The sequence below is a fragment of the Uloborus diversus genome, unplaced genomic scaffold, assembly GCF_026930045.1.
Source record: "Uloborus diversus isolate 005 unplaced genomic scaffold, Udiv.v.3.1 scaffold_13, whole genome shotgun sequence".
Taxonomy (NCBI): domain Eukaryota; kingdom Metazoa; phylum Arthropoda; class Arachnida; order Araneae; family Uloboridae; genus Uloborus; species Uloborus diversus.
The window spans coordinates 6,826,912-6,837,331 of record NW_026557987.1 but is presented as its reverse complement, the minus strand read 5'-3'; the positions used below and the strand labels follow the sequence as shown (position 1 = coordinate 6,837,331).

Sequence of the window (10,420 nt, the reverse complement as noted above, 5' to 3'; positions counted from 1 at the left end):
TACGTTTGCTCCAACTTTCTGACGGAAACCCACTCAATGCGATGGAACAGATCGAACCGAAACTAATTCTCCCTTACTGTCTTCCAGAAACCGATGGTCTAGAGCTGCCGAAGAGCTTTAAAGGCCGAAAGCTTTTAAATCTCTTCCGATCTGCTCGACCGACTCCGAAATGATGAACCGATGGCATGCGATAGATTCGCCTATCTGAACCGAAGATAACCATGAGCTGATGATATGTGGCAGATTTGCCTTTCGGCCAAACCGATGATTGGCCACTGGCCATGATGTTCCCACCGCAAGTTTGAATTTTGATAGATGCAGAGAATATTGAGAAGATATTGGTGAAGTAAGTTGATTATTAATGTTAATTGGAATTTGAAATTAATTTCATTTGTAATTAAATTTAACATTATCGTTTTAGTCAACAGGTTAGGTATCTCAGTTCATTAAAATCTCATTACAGCGAATTCCTATTCTTTAATTTTAACTCAAACTCTCTTTTAATTTGTACTCCGCACTTAGTTTGTCTCTAAGATGTCTCAACTATGGGTAGTAAACTTGACATACCATGGTTCCTATGCGAATGATTAGATGCAGGTTGGCGTTTTGGCTGGACAAAACCCATTTTGGCCATGGGACTGGTAAAAACCGGCAAAAACTGGATTTAGCCATCATAGAGGTGGCCAAAACTGTATTGTATAAAAGCACACTAATATCATAGAGTTTGTATGCATAATGTTGCACATTTCAACGCATAATTTAAATAAATAAGATGCCTATTTGTCATAATTGAAATAATTTGTAAAATTGATTTTTTGATTTTAAAACTGATTTTTTGATTTAAATGCAACACTTCTATTAAAATAAAAAAAATTGTTCACAACAAAGACAAAGGCATACTTGCCCCCTCTACTGTTTTTAACGGGAGACTCCCGTTCTTTGCTTCCATCTCCCGATTTCCCGTTTTTTACGATTTTCTCCCGTTTTTGTAGTTTTTTCAGTCAATCATCAAAAAGTTTCACTTTCTTCTCAATAGTTGGCGCCTTTTTCTAGTTTACCAATGTCAGGGAATAAGAAGTTTTCCAATTAATAACTCATTTAGTAAAAATTAATTTTTTAGAAGCTTTCCACATTGCATGTTCAACGAAGCACGTGCTTTGCCGAAAATTTCAGCAGATTTCAATCCTTTTGCATCTTGAAATTATTTCAATTATTTTTAATGTTTGAAGTTATTTTAACATGTGCAACCCTATACCTACTTATTTTATATTGTATTTTCAATATATATTGATTTTCCTTTTTTTTTTCGGATTTTAGTAATTAAATTTTTGTGGCTACTTTTCTGGTAGAGACTTGAGAATGTACGAAGCTTTAAGGAAATTCACTCCTTATTATTTAGTTTTTCCTGTGCAGTATATTTTTCTTGCTACTCCCAATTTGCTTACATCTGCAAAAAATCCCCATTTTACTTTAAATTTAGTATTCATGTTATTAAAAACCGCAATTTAATAATTCTGTAGCGAGGATATGTCGATGGTGAAACACCTATATACCTATATATATAAAATCTCCCGTTTTTTTCCTTCAAAGGTTGGCAAGTATGCAAAGGACACTCGTTTATTAGGACTATGTCTTAACTACGGATAGTAAACTTGACATACAGTGGTTCCTATATGAATGATTAGGCATTACATAAATGATATCACTTCTGGGACATCTTGTTCGTCCGGTCATTTTATTATGTGAATTCTGCATTTTGGTATCTTATACTAAGGACATCCAATAATTTTATGCATATTTGAATATTAGTAAAAGCAAATTAAACATGCATTTGGAAAGTTTTTATTTGCAGCAATGCATAACTCGTTGTCTTTTGTATATAATTAATGCTTTTTGCTTAAAATTGCAGGAGTTACCACTTTTTTTTACTATCGGATCCGAACTCGTGACTTTAGAGCAGGCTGTATGGTGTACGATTGTTACATGGAGATTGTAATGCGTCTCCATCTTGCTATAAATGAAACCAAAGTGCAGCAAACTGTTACGAGAAATGAACCTAGATCACGTGATAAAGCTACAATTGGAGAAAAACATTGTTTCAAGATATGGCTTGCTGCCACTCAACATTCACGTCTTTTTTGAGGAAGCCAGTAACGATCTGTACTTTCCGCCATTTGAATTTGCACCAATGTAGACTGTTTTCTACTATTATATTTTCCAGTACAGTTAAACTGCTGGCTGTATTTTCTGTAATCTTATCACTGAACGGAGGTCTTATAATAATTTCCTTCTCATGTCAAAATTTTACTCTCAATCTTCTTAAAATTTTGCTATCAAAATTATGAGTGGAAGAAGTACAACTTCTGTCCCCATGCAATTTGCATTTTTTCCCCAACAGATAAACTTTTTTTGCGATTGTATAAAAGTTCATTCATCAACTGGCTGCTGTAGATATTTTTAAATGATATACAGTATTATTATGTATGCGACAAAATTGTGTGTATGCAAGGGCACTACTAGAAGTTCTACTAGTATTAAACAAATCATTGTGGTCAATAAGTTGACCGCATCTCCTTTTATCTGCTATGTATTCTATGGATATACTACTAAATTTATCTGTCAGTACTATGCAATTGTTGCGTAAAACTGTACTATGCAGCATTGAATGGAATCCGCTGAGAAATACTTGAGTAAAATTAGTTGATTTCTTTGATTCAAGCGAAGTCTATCTTAGAAAAAATGGTGGTAAAAATAATAAAATTGAAAAACAATGTAATCAAGCACACTAATATGAAAATCTTTTCACTTCTGGACTATATAAATGATTTCCCCCTTTCAATTCAAACTGATATGAAAGTTTTTTATGCTTATTTTAATGAGTTTTTTAAATGGTTATTTTAGTATGAGGGCACTGACCAAACCTTGCTAAATTCTACTTTACAGCAGTTTTAAAGTATTGGCCATTTTCCAAAAGAAGCATGTTCTAATTTAGGCCCATGTGTTGCTTAATATCAACAATATTAGGTTGGTTGTTCATATAGCAAACTTTGTTCCTTATAGCAAAAAAGTTGCATTATTTTTGATTCTTGTTGACGTAATTAAAGTTGTTTTCTTTTATTTCTTTCAGGTCTACAAGGATAAACAGTTTGAAGTTATTGGCTATGAAAATGCTCTACTGCAGACTTTAGGTATCTAAAAAATCTTTGTTCTTTTAGTCATTGAAAAATAATAATGTTTCCTCAATTCTGTGTGGTGCTTTGACTCAGGGGTTTAATCATCGGTTGGTCGCCCAATGAGATTTTTTCATTGTCGATTAAAGGATGAAACAAATAAACGTTTTCTGATCAGTTACAGCTGTTGCCAATCCCTAAGAATAACTTTGTATGCAACATTAAATTCTCTCATAAAAATAAAATTATCCACCAAATAAATGTTCAGTCATTAAGGAATGCTAAAAGTTTCATGGAAATGTAAAAGAAGCGTAATGGCAAAGTAAACAATTAAAAATAAAAAAACCTTCATTGCGTTGAACGTAGATGAAAGGGGAACTGAGAAAATTGACTTACGTTGAAAAGTTTCAGCTCAATGAACTGTTTTCACATTTTTTGACCAGTTAAATGTTTAAAGCAGGCCTGAATAGCATTTGTGAATTATTTTTAATAACCAGGAGTTTTTGTATACTTATAAACCTAATTTCGGTTATTTTAATTTAAGTGGTTATATTTAAATACATATAAAGTCATTAGTTGCAGACAAAATATTTTGTTTAATCTCCATTCAGTTTTAAATAATATAAACTTTTAGCCAATTTGGGGTTGGACGTAGAATTACGGGAATGCATTACATAAAAAAGATCCCAAAAAATTAAGTTTTGCAGTTAAAGTGTAATTTTTTTGTATATAACTCTTCTAGAGAGTACTGAAAAACATATTTAAGAGGGAATATTTGAAAAAATGTGACTCAAACTGCCCTTCTTAAGTGGCATAAAAAAAAGTTTATAACGACCTGATTTCAAACCTCAGAATTAATTTTGCTTTTGGCTGCATATTTTTGTTATTTCCATACACTGCAGATAATTGCCTTTCCATTGATATCAAATTTGTGAGGAAAAGATTAATTTAAAATTTTGCCACTTTTCCCCCTCTCCTGTGGAATTGCCCATTCATAAAATATTTTAAAGCTCAAATAGTTTGCCACTTGCCAATGACCCACCGAAGTAGCTCTTGTGCAGTATTAAGCCCTATAAATTTAAACCAACACACTTCAACAAAGTGAAAATATCTATATATTTTCCTACTATCCATGAGTTGTAGATGCAGTGGTTTAATTTAGCATTTTTACCAAGCAGTGAGGTGTAGAGCCTAAGTTAGTACTTTTCCTTTAATTCCTTACTATTTGGTTGTTCTTATTACTATTGCATTAGAGCGTATTTTTAAATGAAAATTAATTTATTCTTGCAAGAATGAAAATTATGAAATATGGTCTAAATTAAAGAACCTTAATTTTTCAGGTTTTGATCTCAATATATTACATCCTCACATGTATATTGCGCAAATGTGCAAGATTATCAAAGGTAAGTTGTGTTTCTATTTGAAACTACATCGCGTGAAATGTGATATTCCTTGTGTTGAAAGTGAAATGGGTCACCCATTTTCATTATTGTTTTTTTGGAGGGGTTAAATTCGGAGATAAAAATTATCAAGTTTATGTGCACTTCTATTCTATTTCAAGAGCACTATATATTATGACTTTTTTGGGGTTTGCAACTGATACAACTGTTCATTTTCATGCTTCAAAATCTGATATGAAAGTTTCGTTTATTTGATGTAAATCTGATACAAATGTTCATTTTAGTGCTGATACAAATAAAAAAAAAACTTCAGAGTGCTGTGGTCCCTGCATTACAAGTCTCTTTGTTATAATCATCTCCCGTTAGTGTTTCATCAAACAATCGCTCCAGAACTACTCTTATCTTTAGGCACTGCCCCTTGTAATGCCAGGGATAAGATTCTTTAGATTTTTATGTGAGAACCTAAGGTGAAGGGGTGGGTCAAGGCAAATTATTTCCCACTTTCCCCTTTTATCTTTCTATTTGTCATGGTTAGGGTATGATGGCCGATTCTAAAGCAAAAAAAAAAAAGGTTTGCAGTTCATTCAGTTGCGGTAGCGCACTTTTGGGGGTGAAAGCACCCCCCCCCCCCCCAAGAGGCATTGGTTTTAACATAGATGCAATTATAAACTGTAGTTTATGCATATATGAAAGGGCTGTTTTGGTCTAAAAGACCCCTTCAGAAGGTATTTTTGATTTAAAAAAAAACCTCCATTTCTGGCTGTGCTAGTGGATCAGTGCCTAACTGTGACACTGAATTAAACTTCATGAATTTTCAGTTGATTGTTCGAGATCTTGGATTTCTCGTCATTTAGTTTTTATTTTCGGTTTTTTTCTCCTTCCAGCCAACAGAGACCTCTCGGATGCTGCTGACGTATTGGCTACCGCTAGGTATGTTGGTTGATGTTTTATTTCCTGTTTTTTTTTTGGAATCAATTAGTATCCTTTCCTTGTATTTTATTGCATAATGGTATGATTGCTATAGGGTATTAAACAACAGAATGTACAGAATTACTTTTTAAAATCTTCCAGTTAAGCATGTGAGTTACCTGACGGAAGAGAAAACAATACACTGGAGTCTCGACTTGTGTGCTGTGAGACCCTCATGTATACTTAAACCTTTCTTGCAAAAGAAACGAAATTAATACTGTATAAAAAAAACAAAAAATCCTGCGTTGTTCAACACAAAGTACTGTTGCTGTGCACATAATCAATGATCAATAGGGGAGAGAGACATAAGTATGTTCAATACTGTACGCACAGTATACAGTAAAAACGAGGAAAAATGTCAACACATCAGCACTGTAGGGATTTTTTAAGTTATACGATTACAATGAAAAAAATTTACAATATAATGATTGATTTATTTATCTTTGTAAAATAACGGTGTTCATTTATCTTTTGCATTTATCGTAAGAGTATTTATTTATTACACTCAATATATTGAAAAATATTATACTAAGCAATATATATTTTAAAGTGTGTATGATAAGTTGATGTCTTTGTGGTTTTTGCAGCTTGATCTTGACTACCATGTGTCTGCAATACAAGCCAGCCTTAATTGCGTGCGTATGCATCCACCTGGCATGCAAATGGACCGGTTGGAAAGTAAGAATTTAGTATTTCCTTCTGTTTTGTATCATTGCCCCCCCCCCCCCATCAAAATCTTGAATGCCATTTTTGTTATATTAGGAATGGAAATTTTTATTGAGAGAGATTTTATTACAGGATGATCTTTAGTCTGGTTACTAGAAGTGTATGGGAATTTATTTTGAATCTAGGGCCTCGGTCGTGTGTTATGAGGAATTTCCAAATTTGAAAGTATTGAGATCCTTATTCACAAAGAGCAGTTTCGCACTTATTTAGAGAGGGGCTCGGGCCCCTTCGGCTCCCTCTTCAGATATGCCCTTTGTTGTTTGGCAAAATTGCTGCGGGTATTTGATTATTCTTTTAAAACTTAGGTTTGAGTTTGCTTTCGAGTACACCCAAACCTGTTTTTGTGCAGTAGGGTTGGTTGGGGTAAGTGAGTCACCCCCCCCCCCTAAAACTGAAATATGGATAAAGTTTTCAAACTTTTTTACATTAATGATGTTAAATTTCATTACAGTGATTGGTTTTGCACATATTTGTGTTTCATGGAAATTTTTTCCAAGTCATAATATTTAGTCAAAAAAAAAAAAAGCAAAAAAAATCTAAAAAAAAATTTTTTTCCCGAGTTCAAGCAACATTTTTTAAAGAAACGTTTCCAGGTTAGTTTTATTATTATTATTATGATAATTAATTTTTCACGAATAGTTTAACTTAAAGTTCATGCAGCAACAAGAATTTTGTATAAAATATCATTAATAAGAGTTTAAGAGGAGGGGTCCCACTTACCCAGTACGTTTTTGCTGTAATAGGTAACTGGGTCCCCCTATAATGATGGGGATTTCAAAATCAAAAACAACTCTGATTAAATATTTGTTTTAGTGAAATACAAGACAACTATGATGACTTAGTAGGAGTCGATAGTTCAGCTACAAAAACTGCTGAAGCTGGTGATTAAGTATTTATGAACTGACATACATGAAAAAAAAATCGTTAAGATTTAAGTAGGTCTAATGGTGGAAGCTAATGATACAAATTCAAAAATACTGTTGAATTTGCAAGAAGAAATAGAAATAGTGACATTTTTTATTGGCATAGTGCAGATGATGTTGGAATAATTGCTGAGGATGCGTAATTTTCCCGATGTTTAAGTGAAATATTTTTCTCCAATTCAAAAATATATTATTAATTTTTTTGAAGTGACTTGAAACTAGTAAATAATTAAAATTACTTAACTATGTCTCAAAACCTTTATAATTTGCTCTTGTTTTTGAAAAAAAAAAAATTCCATTGTGTAGGTGGACCTTTCATTTAGAGCCCTGAATTGTTTTGAAAAACTTTTACTACTAATGCATTATGTATAATAAAGATAAACAACAAAACTTACATAAATTATATATTTGTTTTAAGATATTTATATAACTTACTTAATTAAAATGACTATACAAATTAATATTTTGCCATGTCATTTTTTTTTTGAAAAAAGAAAGATATAAAGCGTCATTGAAACTCGATAGCAAAGTTGATTCATTCGAGTTGTTCATCTGTAGGATTCGAGTTCTAAATGAGGAATAATCTTAAGACGACAGGAACAATGAAAGGTGTTCTCTCCCTTGTAGAGTGAATTAAGTGTACCTTAAACTATAATCTTTACATGAATCTCTAGAACAGTTCAGTTTGATTGTTATTATCTGCATTGCTCATCTAATCTCTTTTTTTTGCAGATCAATCCCTGTTCCCGAGGCAAAGAGTGGTATTCCTATCTTGATCCGACGGCAACATTAGACACCATTGAAAGTGAGTATAAAATAAATAAATAAGTAATGAGTGTTTTGAGTTTTTCCCAGGACGTAACTATGAACTGGTTATGTATGCATTCAATTATTTTAGGAAGTTTTTTTAAACCATATAATATTAAAATATATTTCGCCCATGCTTGGTGAATTCAATTGGTATGTTCCTATGAAGAATATTTTTCCTTCAGCGAATGCCCGAAACGACTGAACTGTTGAAACTCATGTTTAATTGACTGAGATCAATCAAATATTTCATTTTGTTGTACTCTGTATATATTTTATATCATGTATTTATTTAGTTTGTGTGTAAACATACTTGCCAACTCTACTGTTTTTAACGGGAGACTTCCGTTTTTTGTTTCCATCTCCCGATTTCACGTTTTTTACAATTTTCTCCCGTTTTTTTAGTCAATCATCAAAAAGTTTCACTTTCTTCTCAATAGATGGCACCCCTTTCTATGGTACCAATGTCAGGGAATAAGAATTTTTCCACTTAATACCTCGTTTAGTAAAAAATAATTTTTTGGAAGCTTTCCACATTGCATGTTCAACGAAGCACGTGCTTTGCCGAAAATTGCAGCAGATTTTGATCTTTTTGCATCTTGAAAATATTTCAATTATTTTGAAAGTTTAAAGTTATTTTACCATGTGCTACCCTATGCCTACTTATTATATATATTATTTTCATTATATATTGCTTTTTTTTTTTTTTTCGGATTTTAGGAATGAAATTTTCGTAGCTACTTTTCTGGAAGAGACTGGGGAATGTACATAACTTTTAGCAAGTTCACTACTTATTATTAGGTTTTTCCTTTGCAGTATGTTTTTCTTGCTGCTACCAATTAGCTTACATCTGCAAAAAATCCCCATTTAGTGGAATCTCCTGTTTTTTTTTCTTCAAAGGTTGGCAAGTATGTGTATATGTCATTGGCATAGCACAGAACTTTTCTAATGAAATAATAATAATAATTATAAATAAAAATATATTTTAGGAAATAAATTAAATAAAAAAGGGAGCTACTAAATAAAAAAAGGAAAGAGGTTTGAGGAAAATGGGGGAGGGGGGGGGGACCCTGCTCATATCAGGAAAACTGGAATTTTACTTACTAGCAAAAATAATGAATGAAGTACAAGATAAGACCTCAAACAGCATGAAATACTTTCAAATACATTTTCTTCATAGGGGGATCTTAAGGAGAGGAAGCTTTGAGCTTCAGCTTGGTGAGAGTGCTAAAGAAGTGGGTATATAACTCTGGTCTTAGTATCTTTCCGAATTAGACAGAACTTCGGTGATTGTCATTTAGTTGCCCACCCCCCTAAAAGACCCTGCCCACCAAAAGAGAAAAATATCCCCCCTACTAAAAATTTCAATGGTGCAGTCTGCGCCATGACCCCCCTATCCACCTTTGGTGGATACCCCTGTATGATTAAAGTGGACAATAGTTTTGTTTACGATTTCTTTCAGTTTTCCCTTTGGGTCTCTTTTGGTGCAATCCTCGATTAGACCAAGGGAGAATGGAATTAAAGGGTTCAGTCAAATGGAGCCTTGGTTATCTTGAGATCTTTGACCTTTCAGTTTGCAGTATAACTTTGATTTAACGATTTCTTCAATTTAATGATACATTTCACTTGTCCGTATTTAACTATTAAGTGTCTATACTCCTGGATTTAACAATATCCTTGATGTAACAATAACTTTTTCCAGACCCTTGACAATCCTTAAATCTAGGTTATACTTGATGTTTTCTTTCATGTTTTCACCAAATACTGACGAAGATGATCTCTTCAGTCCTATTTTTTGATTCCAGGTATTCATTGTTCAGTGTGGCATATTAAAATTAATAATTGCTTTTTAATTTCGTTTCAGCTCTCTCACAGGATTTTCTTACCATTTTTGAAACCAGTGACGCCAAGTTCGTTAAAAGGTTCAAGAATGCCCAAGAGGTTAGTGACCTTTCAATTTTGTTATTTATTGTCCAATATGCCTTTGATGTCGCTTGTTTGTGCTGTGGGATTCTTGAAAATCTTTTCCAGGTTGAATGTTGTTGCTTTTCATTAGGGATGCACCAATTAATCAGCAGTAAAATGTAATTGCCTGTTATTTAAAATTGGCCAATTTGTTTTTGCCCTTACTGTGAGGGATAATTTTTTTCAGTTTTGTTTTGCTGTTTGTTTTGCTTGTATATGGCAGGTTTGGTTTCCTCTTTTATGCTTTTAATTAATTTCCTTTTCAAGAACTTTATTGAGAATTTAATTTGTAACTGAATATACATCTGACATTAGTTTTACAGTGATACTAAAATGTATACAGTACAACCTCGATATCTCGAATCTCTCGGGATGGGAGATATTGAGTTTTCGAGTTAGCAAGGTTTTTAAAAAATTACACTAGTAATTCTCACATTTACACACACGTACGCTATATGCA

At 32.8% G+C, this 10,420-nt stretch overlaps 1 long non-coding RNA gene across 1 annotated transcript; it reads left to right on the top strand.

Moving 5' to 3' along the window:
• The first annotated feature begins 6,117 nt into the window (after nucleotides 1-6,117).
• LOC129232613 (uncharacterized) lies at nucleotides 6,118-9,923 on the top strand. Its single transcript, XR_008581374.1, has 3 exons — nucleotides 6,118-6,217; nucleotides 7,921-7,993; nucleotides 9,860-9,923. It is a non-coding gene; the product is annotated as an uncharacterized LOC129232613 (long non-coding RNA).
• The last annotated feature ends 497 nt before the right edge of the window (nucleotides 9,924-10,420 follow it).